Here is a 14,769-nt window from a genome sequence, read left to right as displayed (position 1 = left end):
GTAAAGTCTAAAGTTGAAGCTTTTATTTACTCTGTTACTCACACTTTGCAGTTTTTCTGAGGCTGTAGTTGGGAAGAGGAATGGATGGTTGCAAAGTTAACTTGAGGATTAGCAAGCAGATGAAGGCTGCTACTTCACTTGTGTGAAATGTGCCATTTCTAGGATATTTTGCAATACTAGTATGAACTGTGAGTGTGTGGATGTGTGCTGTGTGTGGATTTGTGGGTCTAATTGTACGGAAATAGAGAAAGAAGTCCTTTTTTAAGAGCTTCACTAATACATTTCTGTTCAAATACATTAATCAACATTCCCAACTCAACTATTTACTTGGGGGGAACAAGTTCAAATGTAGGGCCGACTAACTTAGCCTCTTTGCTGAGAAAGTGTGATTGATTTTTGTGCTTACCAGGATGGAAGTGCAGAAAGCTCTTCCTTCCCTTTGTTATCTCTGTGACATCTTGTGACCTGCACCTGGCAATTTTCTGTGACAAAATGTGCAGAAGACAAGAAGGAAAATGGTACAGAAAGAGAATCTGGGTGGGAGGTGCATTATATAAAGTATAAATGGAGTGTCTTATTTATTTTACTTTAACAACATCAAAAGGTGTTACTTAGAGGAAATATAATTTGAGATGGGTCAGAAGCCAGCCAAGGAAGAGCCATCAACAAATGTGGGCCAGTCCTCTTTTAACCAAACTTCTTTTTTGTTTTCACCAGAAAAAGATGCTATTAGTTATTGAATGCACAGTGTATGCCAGGTACAATTCTAAACATGGCAATGGCATCATAATTTAATTTTCTTATTGCAACATTTCCAATGATCCTTTGCTGTGGGCATCTTGGTTTCTGTGTTACAGATAAACTTTAGAAAGTATACATAATAAGTTGAAGAGTTTGAGTTTGAATACATGTCTGCCTGACTCTAAAACTCTTAACCACTGCATTCATCAGCATCTGTGGAGGATGATATTCATGGACTGTGTGGTGGTTGATTTTGGGTGTCAGCTTGACTAGGCTGTGGTACCCAGATATTTGGTCAAACATTATTCTAGAAAGTTTCTGTGAAAGTATTTTTAATTAGCTTAACATTTAAATCAATAGACACTGAGTAAATAAAATTACCTTCCATAATGTAAGTGGAAGGTAATTTGATGATCAGTTGAAGGCAATTTGATGATCAGTTGAAGGCCTTAACAGAACAAAAACTGAAGAAGGAATTCTGTCTCCACCTTGAAGGCCCACTCTACAGATTTTAGACTCTCTAGCTTCCCAAGTCACGTGAGCAAATTCCTTAAAATAAATATCTCCTTCCATATATATATATAAATCCTATTGGTTCTCTTCCTTTGAAGAACCCTGAATAACACAGGACACTTCCTCCTTCTAATTCAGGTGAGTTGGTCACAGGATCCAGGGAGACATAAAGGTCTCTAAGGTCTATCTGAAGGGTGTTAACCTGATGTCTAAGAGCAGGTGAATCTCCTTTGCTCCAATGCAGGACTACACTTCTTGTTCCTTGGTTTGCCAGCATAAGATGGGCCATATTATTTAGTATTTAGTAAATACATTCCAGGTTATTTTGGGAATGTGTTCAGAAATTAGTCCACAGTTAGTACATATGTGATCTATAACTTCTTAAATAAAATTAACATTGTATGAAAGTCTATTACATGCCAGGTCATTTCTGTATGAAAAAAGATACATTATCCCCCCGCCGCCCCCCCCCCCGCACTTTAAAAAACTCTAAGAAAACAAATGTGGTCATCTGATTTTTTCCATGAGAGAACTGAGAAGCAAAGATATTTAATTCCTTGCATTAGGTAAGTAGAGGATCTTGAATTTCACCTCAGATCTATTGATTTCAAAGTCCATCTTTTAAAAAACTACAGTTAATACTCTTTTTTTGTATATTATGTTCTCCTGAAAACAAGCACAATAAAGTATAAAAATTTAATAACATTAGTCTATTTTCAGAGATGAAAATAAATATTATTTATAAATAAATTTCTGCTATTATAATAATCTTGGGGATCTACTTCCATTATATTATGTAATTCTTTAATTCTGTATTTTAACAGTTGAATAAATAATTGATCTGATTTAGTATAAAAACTATCCAGCCCTATTTTATCATAATGATTTTATCTCTTTTCATTCATATTGGATTTACAAAGTTATAATTCATACTATTATTGCTTTCCCTTACTCCCTTTTATTCATTTCATAAAAAATAGAGGCAGAATGTGATAAACTCAGCTATAGACAAAAGTAAGTGTTTTTGCATGCATATAAGCCTAACCAATGGACACAGACACCAGAGGGGAGAGGACATGAGAGGGGGGTGGCAATGGGGGGATAAGGACACATATGTAATACCTCAATCAATAAAAATTAAATAAATTAAAAAAATAGAAACAGAGGCTAAAAAAAAACACCTGAACTGTTGACAAGTGAACAAGTGCCACCACTGGATAATTCAGTGTTTCTTCATTTACCAGTTGGTGTACATACTTCCAAAAGGATGTTAATTTATACCCAATGAGAGTTCGTTGGCATTTTTGGAGAGATTAACGTGTGAAAGTTAAGTATTGTCTCCTTTTCATAATATTTCTTTGTCCTGTTTCCCATACCTAATTATTTTTCAGGCTTTTGGAATTAAGTTTAGCCAGCCCATGGTTCATTACAAAAGCCCAAAAAGAAAAGTTAAAACCAGTTAATTAACAGAAGCAAAATATAGAGCATTTTATTTTTATTTTTTTTTCTCAAATATATTTTTTATTGATTTTTTACAGAGAGGAAGGGAGAGGAACAGAGAGCTAGAAACATCGATGAGAGAGAAACATCGACCAGCTGCCTCCTGCACACCTCCCACTGGGGATGTGCCCGCAACCAAGGCACATGCCCTTGACCGGAATCGAACCCGGGACCCCTCAGTCCGCAGGCCGACGCTCCATCCACTGAGCCAAACCGGTTTGGCAAATATAGAGCATTTTAAAGTACTCCTTGATACCTCCAAGTTATGAGCACATTTTTATAAACTATGTTTCACACAAAATTTTGTGAGAAAACCAATGATAGCCTCATAAGCATCTAGCAACTTAAGTGAGACCACCATGTTTGGAAATTTATGGCTTAACACTTTAGTCTTTAATATCTAGCTCCAACTCTAGAAGGCAATGCTATGTTTTTATCCTGGGAAATTAGGATGGCTGACCAAACTAAGCCTGAAAAAAATTAGATGAGGTTTAAAAGAGTCAGACAGTGGTGGGCAAATAACTTTATTACAAGTCTAAAATAGAAGCAAGAACATTGGAGCTGCTCTACTTCTGAGGATAGGGACACTTTGCCAAGACATGTGTCATCCTCATTACACCGAGTGCGTTAGTGACCGAGGAAAGGGTTGGAAAGTCCCACAGTGGGGTGGCTGCCAAAGAGAGGTGGCCCTGTGGCCCTTACCCCAGGTAACCTGGATACTATCAAATTTAGTCCATAAATGATTCAAAGCAGTCTGAACAGAGGGAATATTGCAAAATAAAAAAAAAAGAGGGAGGGTGAGTTTCTTCATAGTCTTGGTTTATTTCCAACAAATATTGACCTCTTTTTTCTTTCTCTTGTTCCCTCCAGAGCTAAAAATGTTTAATTCAAAATAAAGAGCTCAATATGAATGCCGACATTGATCTGATAATCTGGTGGTTATTTCAGCCTGGTTAATTAAATGCGTAAGGTTCAAAAACATGGAACAATTTTAAACATAATCATGATTTTATAGCCACCATATTTTGTAAGCTCAGAGAAATAAGTGGACCGAAATGTTTCATTGGTTTTAAGTTTACGTGAATTTTAATATGACAGAGGCTCTATGTAATTCTCTGCAAGTTTATTGGAATGGTGCCAACTAAGTAGATGAACATTTCTGAAAGAAGGGAGTGCTGAATTGATACCACATGATGAAGCGTGTGGAGCTACCATTTGGTGTGTGGCACAAACTTCAGAGCATTACAGAGGAAAGAAGCCTGGCCCACATTCGGAAGATTTCTACAACTCATACACCCATCTCCTTTCTGCTGAAAAGTAACAGGCGTCTATTGGAAAAATAAAAATAAAACATATCCTCTTCGATATGTTATTTAAAGGAAGAAGATTGTAAGGCAACAGGATGTGGGTGTCTGACTCACACCGCAAACAGACCACATGATGCACATGTTGACATCAGCAGCTGCAGGGACATTTTCCTTGGGTTTCACACCAACGGCAGCTGAACCAGCAGCTGAACCTGCTCCTGTGAGTAGCACCACACGCAGCATCAAGCAAGATTATGGCTCAGCGTCTCCCAGGGCCCTGCTGTCCACAGAAGCGTAGGGGAAAGCTGACATTGCTCAACAATGCTCTCCCCCTCTGTGACCTGCCTTTTCCTCTAACTGCTTTCACAGCTGCCATCCTCCGATCTGCCCACAAAGAATGTGAATTGCTGTGGTAGGTGTGCTCACCATCCAGCTACCTGAAAGTTAAGAGCAGCCATCTTTTTCCTTCCTGTTCCAACCTCCTTGATACCGGTGTTGTTCCCTAAAATATACAGAGAAGGCTGGAAGGTATAGGTATGCTCTCCTTCATCCTGCTGACCCTGGTCCCTCCCTCCCTGACACCCCAAGGACCAGATTCAGTTTCTTATGTGGCGCAGCTAATGTTCCACCTCTTGTCATTATTGTTGGAGTGCAAATCTTATTCCTCTTATTTGGAACAGAAAATATGACCTCCTAATCTTTTTATTGTTTATGGCAGCTATAAGAGGTCCTGAAAAAAAAATTTGTTAAATTGAATAAACTTCAAAAGCATTCGGATTGAAAACAATAGGTGTATTAACCCGTTAATTGTTTACTGAGTGGCTCTGTCCTAGTTCTAAGTGACATGAGCATGAATAATATAAATTCTTGCTCTCTACTAACTCGGGGAGGTGGTGGTGGGGGGGGCGGACACAGACTCAGTCAAGGCTTCCAGAAGAGGCTGAGTCAATCTGGGTTTTGAAGGATGAGTTGTATTTAACAGGAAGAAAAGGGAAAAGGACACTCCAGACATAGTGAATATTTCCACAAAACCACAGTCATGGAAGTAATGCTTTAATTGGGAAACTAAGAAAAGATCAGAGTGACTGAAGCATCGAGAGGAAAAGGACGAAGGGAGGCTGTATTCATTTTCTATTGCTGCATAACACAAACTTAGTGGCTTAAAATGCATGTTTATTATTTCCAGGTTTCTGTAGGTAAATGGGCTCTCTGCTCAGGGTCTCGCCAGGCTGAAATTGCAGTTGGCTGGGGCTATGATCTCATCTGAGGCTCAGGAACTCTTCCAAGCTCACAGACTTGGCAGAAGTCAGTTCTTTGAGGCTGTGTGATTGAGGAAACTTTTTCCTTTTTCTTGTTGGCTGTCTACTGGAGACCACTTGAAGCTGCTAGAATCTACCCCAGGTCTTTGCCACATAGCACCATCCATAGGCCCTATCAGAGCATGCTGGTTTGCTTCATTTTTGAGGCCAACATGAGAACATCTCCCTGACATTTCACCTTCTCTTAAAACACTAACCTAATTAGGTCAGGCCCACTCAGAATAGTCTCCCTTTTCTATTATTAAATGTATTGGCGTGATATTGATGAATAAGATCACATAGGATTCAAGTGTACATCTCCATGATACATGGTCTGTGTATTGCATTGTGTGCCCATCATCCAAAGTCAAAATCATCTTCTGTCACCATATGTTCAGCTCCCTTTACCCCTCACCCCTTTCCCTCTGGTTACCACTCCACTGTTGTCTGTGTCTATGAGTTTCAGCTTTATATCCCACATATGAGTAAAATCATATAGTTCTTAGCTTTTGGTGACTGACTTATTTCACTGAGCATAATATTCTCAAGGTCCATCCATGTTGTCACAAATGGCAGTATTTCATGTTTATTTATGGCTGAGTAGTATCACATCTTCTTTATCCATTCCTCTATCAAAGGACACTTTGGTTGCTTTATGTCTTGGCCACCTTGAATAATGCTGCAATAAACATAGGAGTGCATATATCTTTGCAGATAAATGTTTTCGAGTTTTTCAGGTAGATACCAAGAAGAGGGGTTGTTAGGTCATATGGTAACTCTATTATTAATTTTTTGAGGAACTGCCATACTGTTTTCCATAGTGGCTGTACCAGTTTACATTCCCACCAGCAGTGAATAAGGGTTTTTGTTTTTTTCTCCAAAACTTGTTATTACTTGTCTTACTGACAATATCCATTCTAACAGGGGTGAGGCAGTGTGCAAATTTCCCTGTAGCTGCTGATGTCAATTTATCTTATTGTAGTTTTTATTTGCATTTCCAGAATAGCTAGTGAAGTTGGGCAATTTTTCATGTGTCTCTTGGCAATCTGTATGTCTTCCTGGGAGAAGTGTCTGTTCAGCTCCTCTGCCCATTTTTCATAAAATTAAAAAAAAAAATTAATGACGACAAGTGCTGGTGAGGATGCGGAGAAAAAAGAACCCTCGTGCACTGCTGGTGGGAATGCAGACTGCTGCAGCCTCTGTGGGGAACAGTATGGAGTTTCCTCAAAAAGTTAAAAATGAAACTGCCATTTGACCCAGTAATCCCACTTCTAGGAATATATCCTAAGAATCCTGAAACACCAGTCAGAAAGGATATATGCACCCCTATGTTCATAGCAGCACAATTTACAATAGCTAAGATTTGGAAATAGCCTAAGTGCCCATCAGCAGATGAGTGGATTAAAAAAACTGTGGCACATCTACACAATGGAATACTATGCTGCTATAAAAAAGAAGGAACTTTTACCATTTGCAACAGAATGAATGGAACTGGGGAGCATTATGTTAAGTGAAATAAGCCAGTCAGAGAAAGATAAATATCACATAATCTCACTCATATGTTGGATATAATGATCAACATAAACTGATGAACAAAAATAGATCCAGAGACAAAGTAGCACTGAACAGACCGTCCAACCTAAGAGAGAAGTCAGGGGAAGGGGGGAGGGTTAGAGATCAACCAAAGGACTTGTATGCATGCATATTAGCATAACCAATGGACACAGACACTGGACAGTGGGGGCTTGCCCTCAGGAGTGGGAGTGGCCGAGGGGGGGTGGTCAATCGGGGAAAAAGGAGACATGTAATACTTTAAACAATTAAAAAAGAAACATAAAAAGTAATAATTAATTGATGTTTAAAGAGAGAGGAAGGGTGAGGGAGAGAGAGAAACATCAATGTGAGAGCACAACATCGTTCAGCTGCCTCCTGCACAGTCCCCACTGGGGATTGAGCCTGCAACCCAGGGATGTGCCTGGACCAGGAACCAAACTGGCAGCATTTCAGTGCATGGGATGATGCCCAACCAACTGAGCCACACCAGCCAGGGCTCTGCCCATTTTTCAATTGGATTGTTTGTTTGTTTGGTGTTGAGTCATATGAGTTCTTATATATTTTACATATTAACCCTTTGTTGAGGCTGATGTTTTCAAATATCATCTCCCATTCAGTTGGTTGCTTTTTTGTTTTGTTGTAGGTTTATTTTGCTGTGCAGAAGCTTTTTAGTCTGATATAGTCCCATTTATTTATTTTTGCCTTTATTTCCCTTGCCTTTGGGGTCAAATTCATAAAATGTTCTCTATGACCAAGACCTATAAGGTGAGTACCTATGTTTTCTTCTATATAATTTATTATTTCAGATCTAAATTTAGGTCTTTCATCATTTTGAATTAATTTTTATACACGGGACAGATTATAATCTAGTTTTATCCTTTTGCATGTGGCTTTCTAGTTTTCCCAGCACCATTTATTGAAGAGACTATCTTTACTCCATTGTGTTTTTTGACTCCTTTGTCAAAAATTATTTGCCCATATACATGTGGTTTTATCTCTAGGCTCTCAATACTCTCTCTTTGGTCTGTGTGTCTGTTTTTCTTCCAATGAGATGATGCTTTAATTATCATAGCTCTGTAGTGTAATTTGAACTCAGGTGCTGTGGTACCTCCCGCTTCATTCTTTTTCCTCAGGATTGTTTGGCTCTTTGGGGTCTTTTGTGGTTCCATACAAATCTGATAATTTTTTAAATAACATTGGCATTTTGATGGGGATTGTATTGAATCTGTATATTGCTTTGGGAAACATGACCATTATCTGTGTATTTTTTCAGGGAATATCCATTTTACTGTGTGCTTTTCAATCTCTTTTAATAATGCTTTGTAGTTTTCTGTCTAGGCATCTATGTATGAATAGTATGAATGGCATTTTTAAAGATTGATACAAAGAAGTCTTTCTATTGTTTTCCAGTAAGTGGTGCTGAATTAGTTCCTTGCACTCCTTGCACTTCTCTGGCTTTTCAGATCTCTGTGTGGTGGCGGAAGATGCGAAAGTGGCTGCCTCCCCTGTGATATGAAACCAACCCTGCAGCAGAATGCAGTGGACAATTGGGCTCCAAATCTGTGAAATGCCAGTGCTGGTCCCCCACAGCCAGATGCTGTGTAGCCACGATGTGTGGGAGTGGGGTGGGCTGGAGTAACCTGGCCGCCTTCTTTGTCCTCCTGGTAATGGCAACCTCAAACCTCCATGGAGTCCCCCCTGAGTCCTCAATCCCAGGACCAGTCAAAGAGTATGCCCTTTGCTCAGGGAAAAAGTGATTCTGTAGTACCTGTTCTCGAGTTTGCGGATAATGTGCTTGGTGACCCAACACCAAGGGCAAAGGGAAGCAAGCTCTGGGAGGTTAAGGGGCAGCCAGGCTCTGCGGCTTTGTTTGTCTGGAATGCTGAGTCTAGACAACTATAGCAGTCCCTGCCCAGGTCACTGGGCTCAGCTGTAGCTCATACTGCCCATTCCTGAAGGAATCCCCACTGAATCTCTTTGCTTCTGAACAAAGTGCCAGCCACACATGATTTCTTCCCTCTCCAGGCTGAGCCCCACCTTGAGCTTCCAGATTGAGGGCTGCTTTTGTGGCTCCTCTCAGCTTTTCTGCCTTCTCGCCTCCCCAGTTTGCTCCTGCTTGCCCACTTTTTGAGGTATCAGTATGCAAATCTCTCAGCTGTGTTTGTGTGTTGAGCAGGGAATCCTTTGTTGAATTATAGCTGTTCAAATGGTTGAAACTTCAAGGGGAGAGACCAAGGGCACCTCTCATGCTTCCATTCCTTTGACGTCACCAGCAAGGGTTTCTTTGATCTTTGCCAGCAGATGTCCATGATCTCTTAGCTGCAGCACTTCCCAGAAGTTAGCAGCGTCCCAGCTATTAATTTCACATGGCTGGCTCATCACAACTGAGAGAGTAGGGCTCCTGTCACATCAGCACTAAGTCAATATATGGTTAGCACATCTTTTGGTTCTTAGAATTGAGAAGATTGCTTTCTTTAGTAAACAAAGACCTTATGTGCCGCATTGCTTGCATCACATATGGCTTGAATAGCTTGTCTTTGCCCCACTTCTCAACTCAGGTCTCCTGGCTGCAGTTTGTTTAATCTCCCTTTTAATTAACTCAAAGTCAAGTGATAAGGAACTAGAGATTCTATCATAGTCACCAGCCTTGCCCGCACTCAAAAGGAGTGATTATAACAGGAGTTGAAATCTTGTCGGCTGTTCTAGAATTCTAACCACAGAAGAAGTAGAATGAATGATGGGGGGGGGGGAACTTCAATGAGGTCAAAACTTGAATTTTCTCTAGGTCCTGCAACTTATTATTCATCTGGTTTGAGATCCCTTAATGGATATAAATTCTTCTACCTATAAATGGGATAATAACCTTCATAGAGATAGTAAACGTACTAATACATTGCAAAGAACTCTGCACATGGCTTTGGATCTCTATGTTTGGTGTAAGGAATCCTGTGTGCCATGCGGAGGAGGTCACACTCAATTCTCTAGGGCAGGGAATGGGAAACTCATCAAAGTGTCTCAGAAGGAGAAAAAATTATCAGATTTGCTTTATTTTTATTTTTTCCACTAGGCTCTGATGGTTAGCAATCTGGCCTCAAGCCAACTAGTTATTTGTATTTTAGTTCTCCTCAGAGTTACTAAGAATTTAATATTCATTTTCCAGAAGTTTTTTATTATGGAAAATTTAAAACATATACAAGTAAATAGAATAATATAATGTTTCCCATGTACTTATCAGCAGGCTTCAATAACATCAACATTATTTTATGCTTGTTTCATGTATACATCTCCTTATCTCCCCTACTTTGTTATTATTTTTTAATATAGTTCTTTTAAGGTTAGATTAACATACATTAAAATGTGCTAATCTTAAATGTATAATTTTGACTAATTGCTAAATCCATGAAACTCTTACCCCTATTAAGACAGAAAATACTTGTGTCCCTTCAGAAGGTACTCCCATACTTCTTCCCAGTCAACCCCTGTCACTCTGCTCAGAGAAGCAACTGCTCCTATTTTTAACTCATAAAGTAGTTTTTCCAATTTTAGAATTTTATACAAATGAAATAATATAGCATTTACTCTTTTGTGTATGTTTTTCTGTTGTTGGATTTGTTTTTTTGCAGCATAATATATAAGACACAGTCATGTCATTGAATGTATTAACAGTTTGTGCCTCTGTAGCATTTCATTTAAAAATATATCACACCTTTTTTCTTATATTCTTTATATGCCTGGGCTATTTCCAGTTTGGAGCTTTGGTGTCAGACTGACCCTGGTTTAAATCTCTGCTCTGCTTCTTGCCAGGCAAGATTCTTGACTTCTTTACAAAATGACTGTAATTTCAGTGTCTTCATAGATTTGTTGTGAAGATTGAGACGATACATATAAAGTGCTTAGCAGTGTAAATGGCCCGGCAAATGGCCCACAGTAGTTTTACTCCTCATTAAGACTATTTAATGAACTGCACTTGACACACAAACAGTCAAGTAAGTAATTTATTATTTTTAAAAGGTGAGAATTAAAGGAGGGGATCTCTTGTAAATACAAAGGCTGCAACCCCAAACACCCTTTTCTCACCTCAACATATGGCATCACCAAGCCCGTGTCTGCCCTTGGTGACTTCCGGCCACAGTACACCAGAACGTCCTAGACCACTCGGACTTGGCTATAAGTGTCAGCCCATTTCCCTCATAATGAGTAGGCCTGGGTTCCAACACTGCAGCTTCATTTAAAGAAGAAATATATATATCCAAATATTGTGCTCTGCAGAAATACATAATGCCTGGGCTACTTACTTTTTTCTTTCTCTTCTCCACTTCTAGTTCCCTTTTAAAAAAAAATATTGTTTCAATATATTCCATTTAAAATATTTTTAAAAATCTAGGGAAAGATGAGCAAAGTGACTTTTGGGAGTAGTATTCATTTTGGAGGTGGGAGTGAAGGAGATATAATCTTTTGCAAAAATAAAAAAAAATCAGCTCTTCTTTGTCAAATATCTATTTATTTGGTTAAATTCACTAGGCACTAAGGTAGGGGTGACATATTCCTCCCTGCCTCTACTTCCCAACAAGGTGTGGAATATATCCGAACAACCAGACTATTGGAAGAGGCATGAGTAGTTTAAAAATCTCCTGGGTAATTCTGATGTTCTGCTGCCTACATGCCCTGTATCTTATTGAGACTCACTCGTTAGGACCAGCAAAGAGGACGAAGGACAGAGCTGGAGTTGTCTGGAAATGTAAGAAGTGGCAGAAACAATGAAGAGAACTAAGGGCAAGTGGCTAGCAGAATAAGCACGAAGCCAGGAGCAGGGGGCTCCTATGCATTTAAAACATTGTGAAATGCTTCAGAGAAGTGAAGTAGGATGGGGAGTAAAAGCAGGTCATTTGAACTTGGAATTAAAAGGTCATTTGTGGTGCTTCTGAAGGGTCTGTTTGTGTGTTTTGTTGGGGGTGAGTAGAGAGGATGGGAGCCAAAGAGTAAGAGGGAGATCAGTAAGGTCAGGTCACTCCTTTAAGAAATGGTTTCAGAAGTTCAGCAGAGAACAGAAAAAAAAAGTGAAAAATGTTTATGTAACTGAGGACAAGTTATTTCTCTGTGACTCAGTTTCTTTCTCTATGAAATGGGGTGATAGTCCATATCCCATAAGATTTCGTGAGAATTAAATAAATAAAGAAGTTTCACATGTTTAATACTGTTTTGGGAACATGGAAAGTACTAAAAAATGTCAGCTATTATTATGTTATTGAAGGAGAAATAGAGTAATTTTTTTTTCTTTCATCCCAGAGTCTCAGGGATCATTAAAGTTGCCCCTTTCCATTACCACTACCTGCCATTCCATTTAGGTGCCTCCTCCAAATGCCAGATGCTCTCTATCCCTAATTCAATTTCCGATTGTTCCTCAGCTCAATAGTGCCACAGCAAAATTCTTTAATCTTTGAAAACATTTTTTTTCTCTTCAAGTAACTACAAGACTAGGATAGCAAAAAACACAGCTAGTGAGGAACTTACAAGAAATTGGAAAAGAAATGGTATTAGTTCTCATTGACTTTCACTTCAAAGTAAATTGGCACCATCCCTCAGTGCTTCGAGCATCACACTTTTTCTACTCCTCATCCTTTCTCTCCTCACTGTCATTCGAGTTCCTGTTTCACAAGGCTTCCCAACTAACTATACTTCGATTTAATCCAGGGGCCTTGCTTCTTATTCAGCACTCTTTGCTCTGCTTGCCATTTTAAAATACCACCTCCATTGTCTGACTAATCCTATATTGGATGTGGGATACTGGGGAAGTGAGAGAAGAATAAACAAACACTGGTGTTAGAATGGAAGAGAACAGTATGGTATCATGAAAGGAACACTGGTTTTAGTATCAAGAGGGTTTTAATTTCAAGAGGAACAACATCTACTAGATGGTAACATTACTTTGTGGTTCTAGTGAATTAATTTCTTCATTATTAAATATTATTAAATTGGGACTAATAACGTGAGGAATAAATTAAATCATGTGAAATATCTGTTAGTAGTATAAGTCCTGTATATACACATCAGTAAGTATTCTGTCCTGGACTTTCAAAAAGGACTAAATAATTATAATTTATATATTGAGAATAACTTGGCTTCATCCACCCCAAAGTGGTTCCTAGCTTCATGGGGAAAAAACAACAACACCACCATACACACACAAAAACAAACAAAAGAACACACAACATACTAGCTTCTTTTCCTAACAGGATTTATTGAAGTGGAATAAATTTATTTCAAATCTTGGCGAATGGAGGCTTTGAGACTGCTATGACATCCTGTTGTAAAAATGTGCGTTTATATAAATGAAAATAGAGCTTCCTGATGTTAAAGCCTCTGATACTTAAGGGAAACACATGCCCACCCAAGAATGGAAGGCCAGGGGAGGGGGACCTAATCCTAAAAGGGAATTCCCTTAAGTTAATATATTTTGTGAATTCTATATAATGTATGGACAGAGTGAGAATTTTTCTGTATGTCTTAGAGAACCAAACAGGAAATAGTTAACTGGTTTTATTTTGCTTCACCTTGAGTATGCACAAGCCACAATGTGCTTAATAAACTGCTTTTGCTGCATCAATATGGTTGTGCAACACCCTTGCTCTGACACCTGCTGCCTGACTGCCTCAGAGGCGGGGCATCTCCCATTGGAAAACAGAAGGAGGAGCTTCCCCAATAGAGCTGAAAGGATTCACTTCACACACCTGGCCCCGTTGGTCTTCCTACCATGACATGAGTCCGCTGGAAGAATTCTTTGCTTACTGTGCCTTTCTAATAACGGAATTCTCAAAATGGGAGAGACAAGATTTTGACATCAGCTCCCTTGGGACCTTTGTAACCATTAATTCTAAAAAGCCATGGTCACATTTATTGTGGACAAACAGCTATGCCAACCCTCATCGGGAAAGCTTTTGTTCCAAAGGCACCTGCCTGTCCTGCTCAAGACTGAACAGTCACGGTGTTATCTTTAATTAATATTTTTGCCATTATGTTTGGCTTTGTTTGCTTGTTTATGTATACTTTCATGGGATTTTAAACACATGGGAAAAGCATATTTATATTCTTACCTTTAGATTCTATGGTGTGGAAACAAGAAATGTCAGCTTGAATACACTCGGGCCAGTTTTCACATATATATTGAGTCTCTCTTCTATCAATAAGGCAAAAATCAAATTGCTAATCTTTCTGTCCATAGTAAACAGAGTTCTTACAAGCTAGAGGTATGGTTCAGTGAGAAATTGATCTGGCTTGAGCCTACGTGACCTAAAGCAGATAGTTTCTATGGAGATGATTTTTAACATGAAAGAATCAGAGTAATTCCATTGGCCACTTAAAATGGATGTGTAAATATACTATAATCAGGTAGTTTATAGCCATGTAAAGATTTTCATTCAACATTTTTAAATTTCTTTCCGTTATGGTTAATTTTATGCACCAACTTGATTGGGCTAAGGGATACCCAGATAGTTGGTAAAACATTATTTCTGGGTGTGTCTGTGGGGACATTTCTGGAAGATATTAGTATTTGAATTGAACTGAGTAAAGCAGGTGGTCTTCATTAATGCGGATAGGCACCATCAAATTTGTTGAGGGCCTGAATAGAACAAAAAGGCGGAGAAAGGGCAAAGCTGAGACACCCCTCTTCTTCCTGCCCTTGCACATAGGCACTCCTGGGTCTTGGGCTTTTGGACTTGGGCTGGTATTTACACCATCCTCCTCCTTGGTCTTGGGCCTTTGCATCTGGACTGGAACTACACCACCAGCTTTCTTTGGCTTCCAGCTTACAGATGGCAGACCATGAGACTTCTCACTCCATAATAGCCCAAGCGAAT

Source organism: Myotis lucifugus, unplaced genomic scaffold (genome assembly GCF_000147115.1).
Source record: "Myotis lucifugus unplaced genomic scaffold, Myoluc2.0 scaffold_9, whole genome shotgun sequence".
NCBI lineage: Eukaryota > Metazoa > Chordata > Mammalia > Chiroptera > Vespertilionidae > Myotis > Myotis lucifugus.
This window is presented reverse-complemented; position numbering follows the sequence as displayed.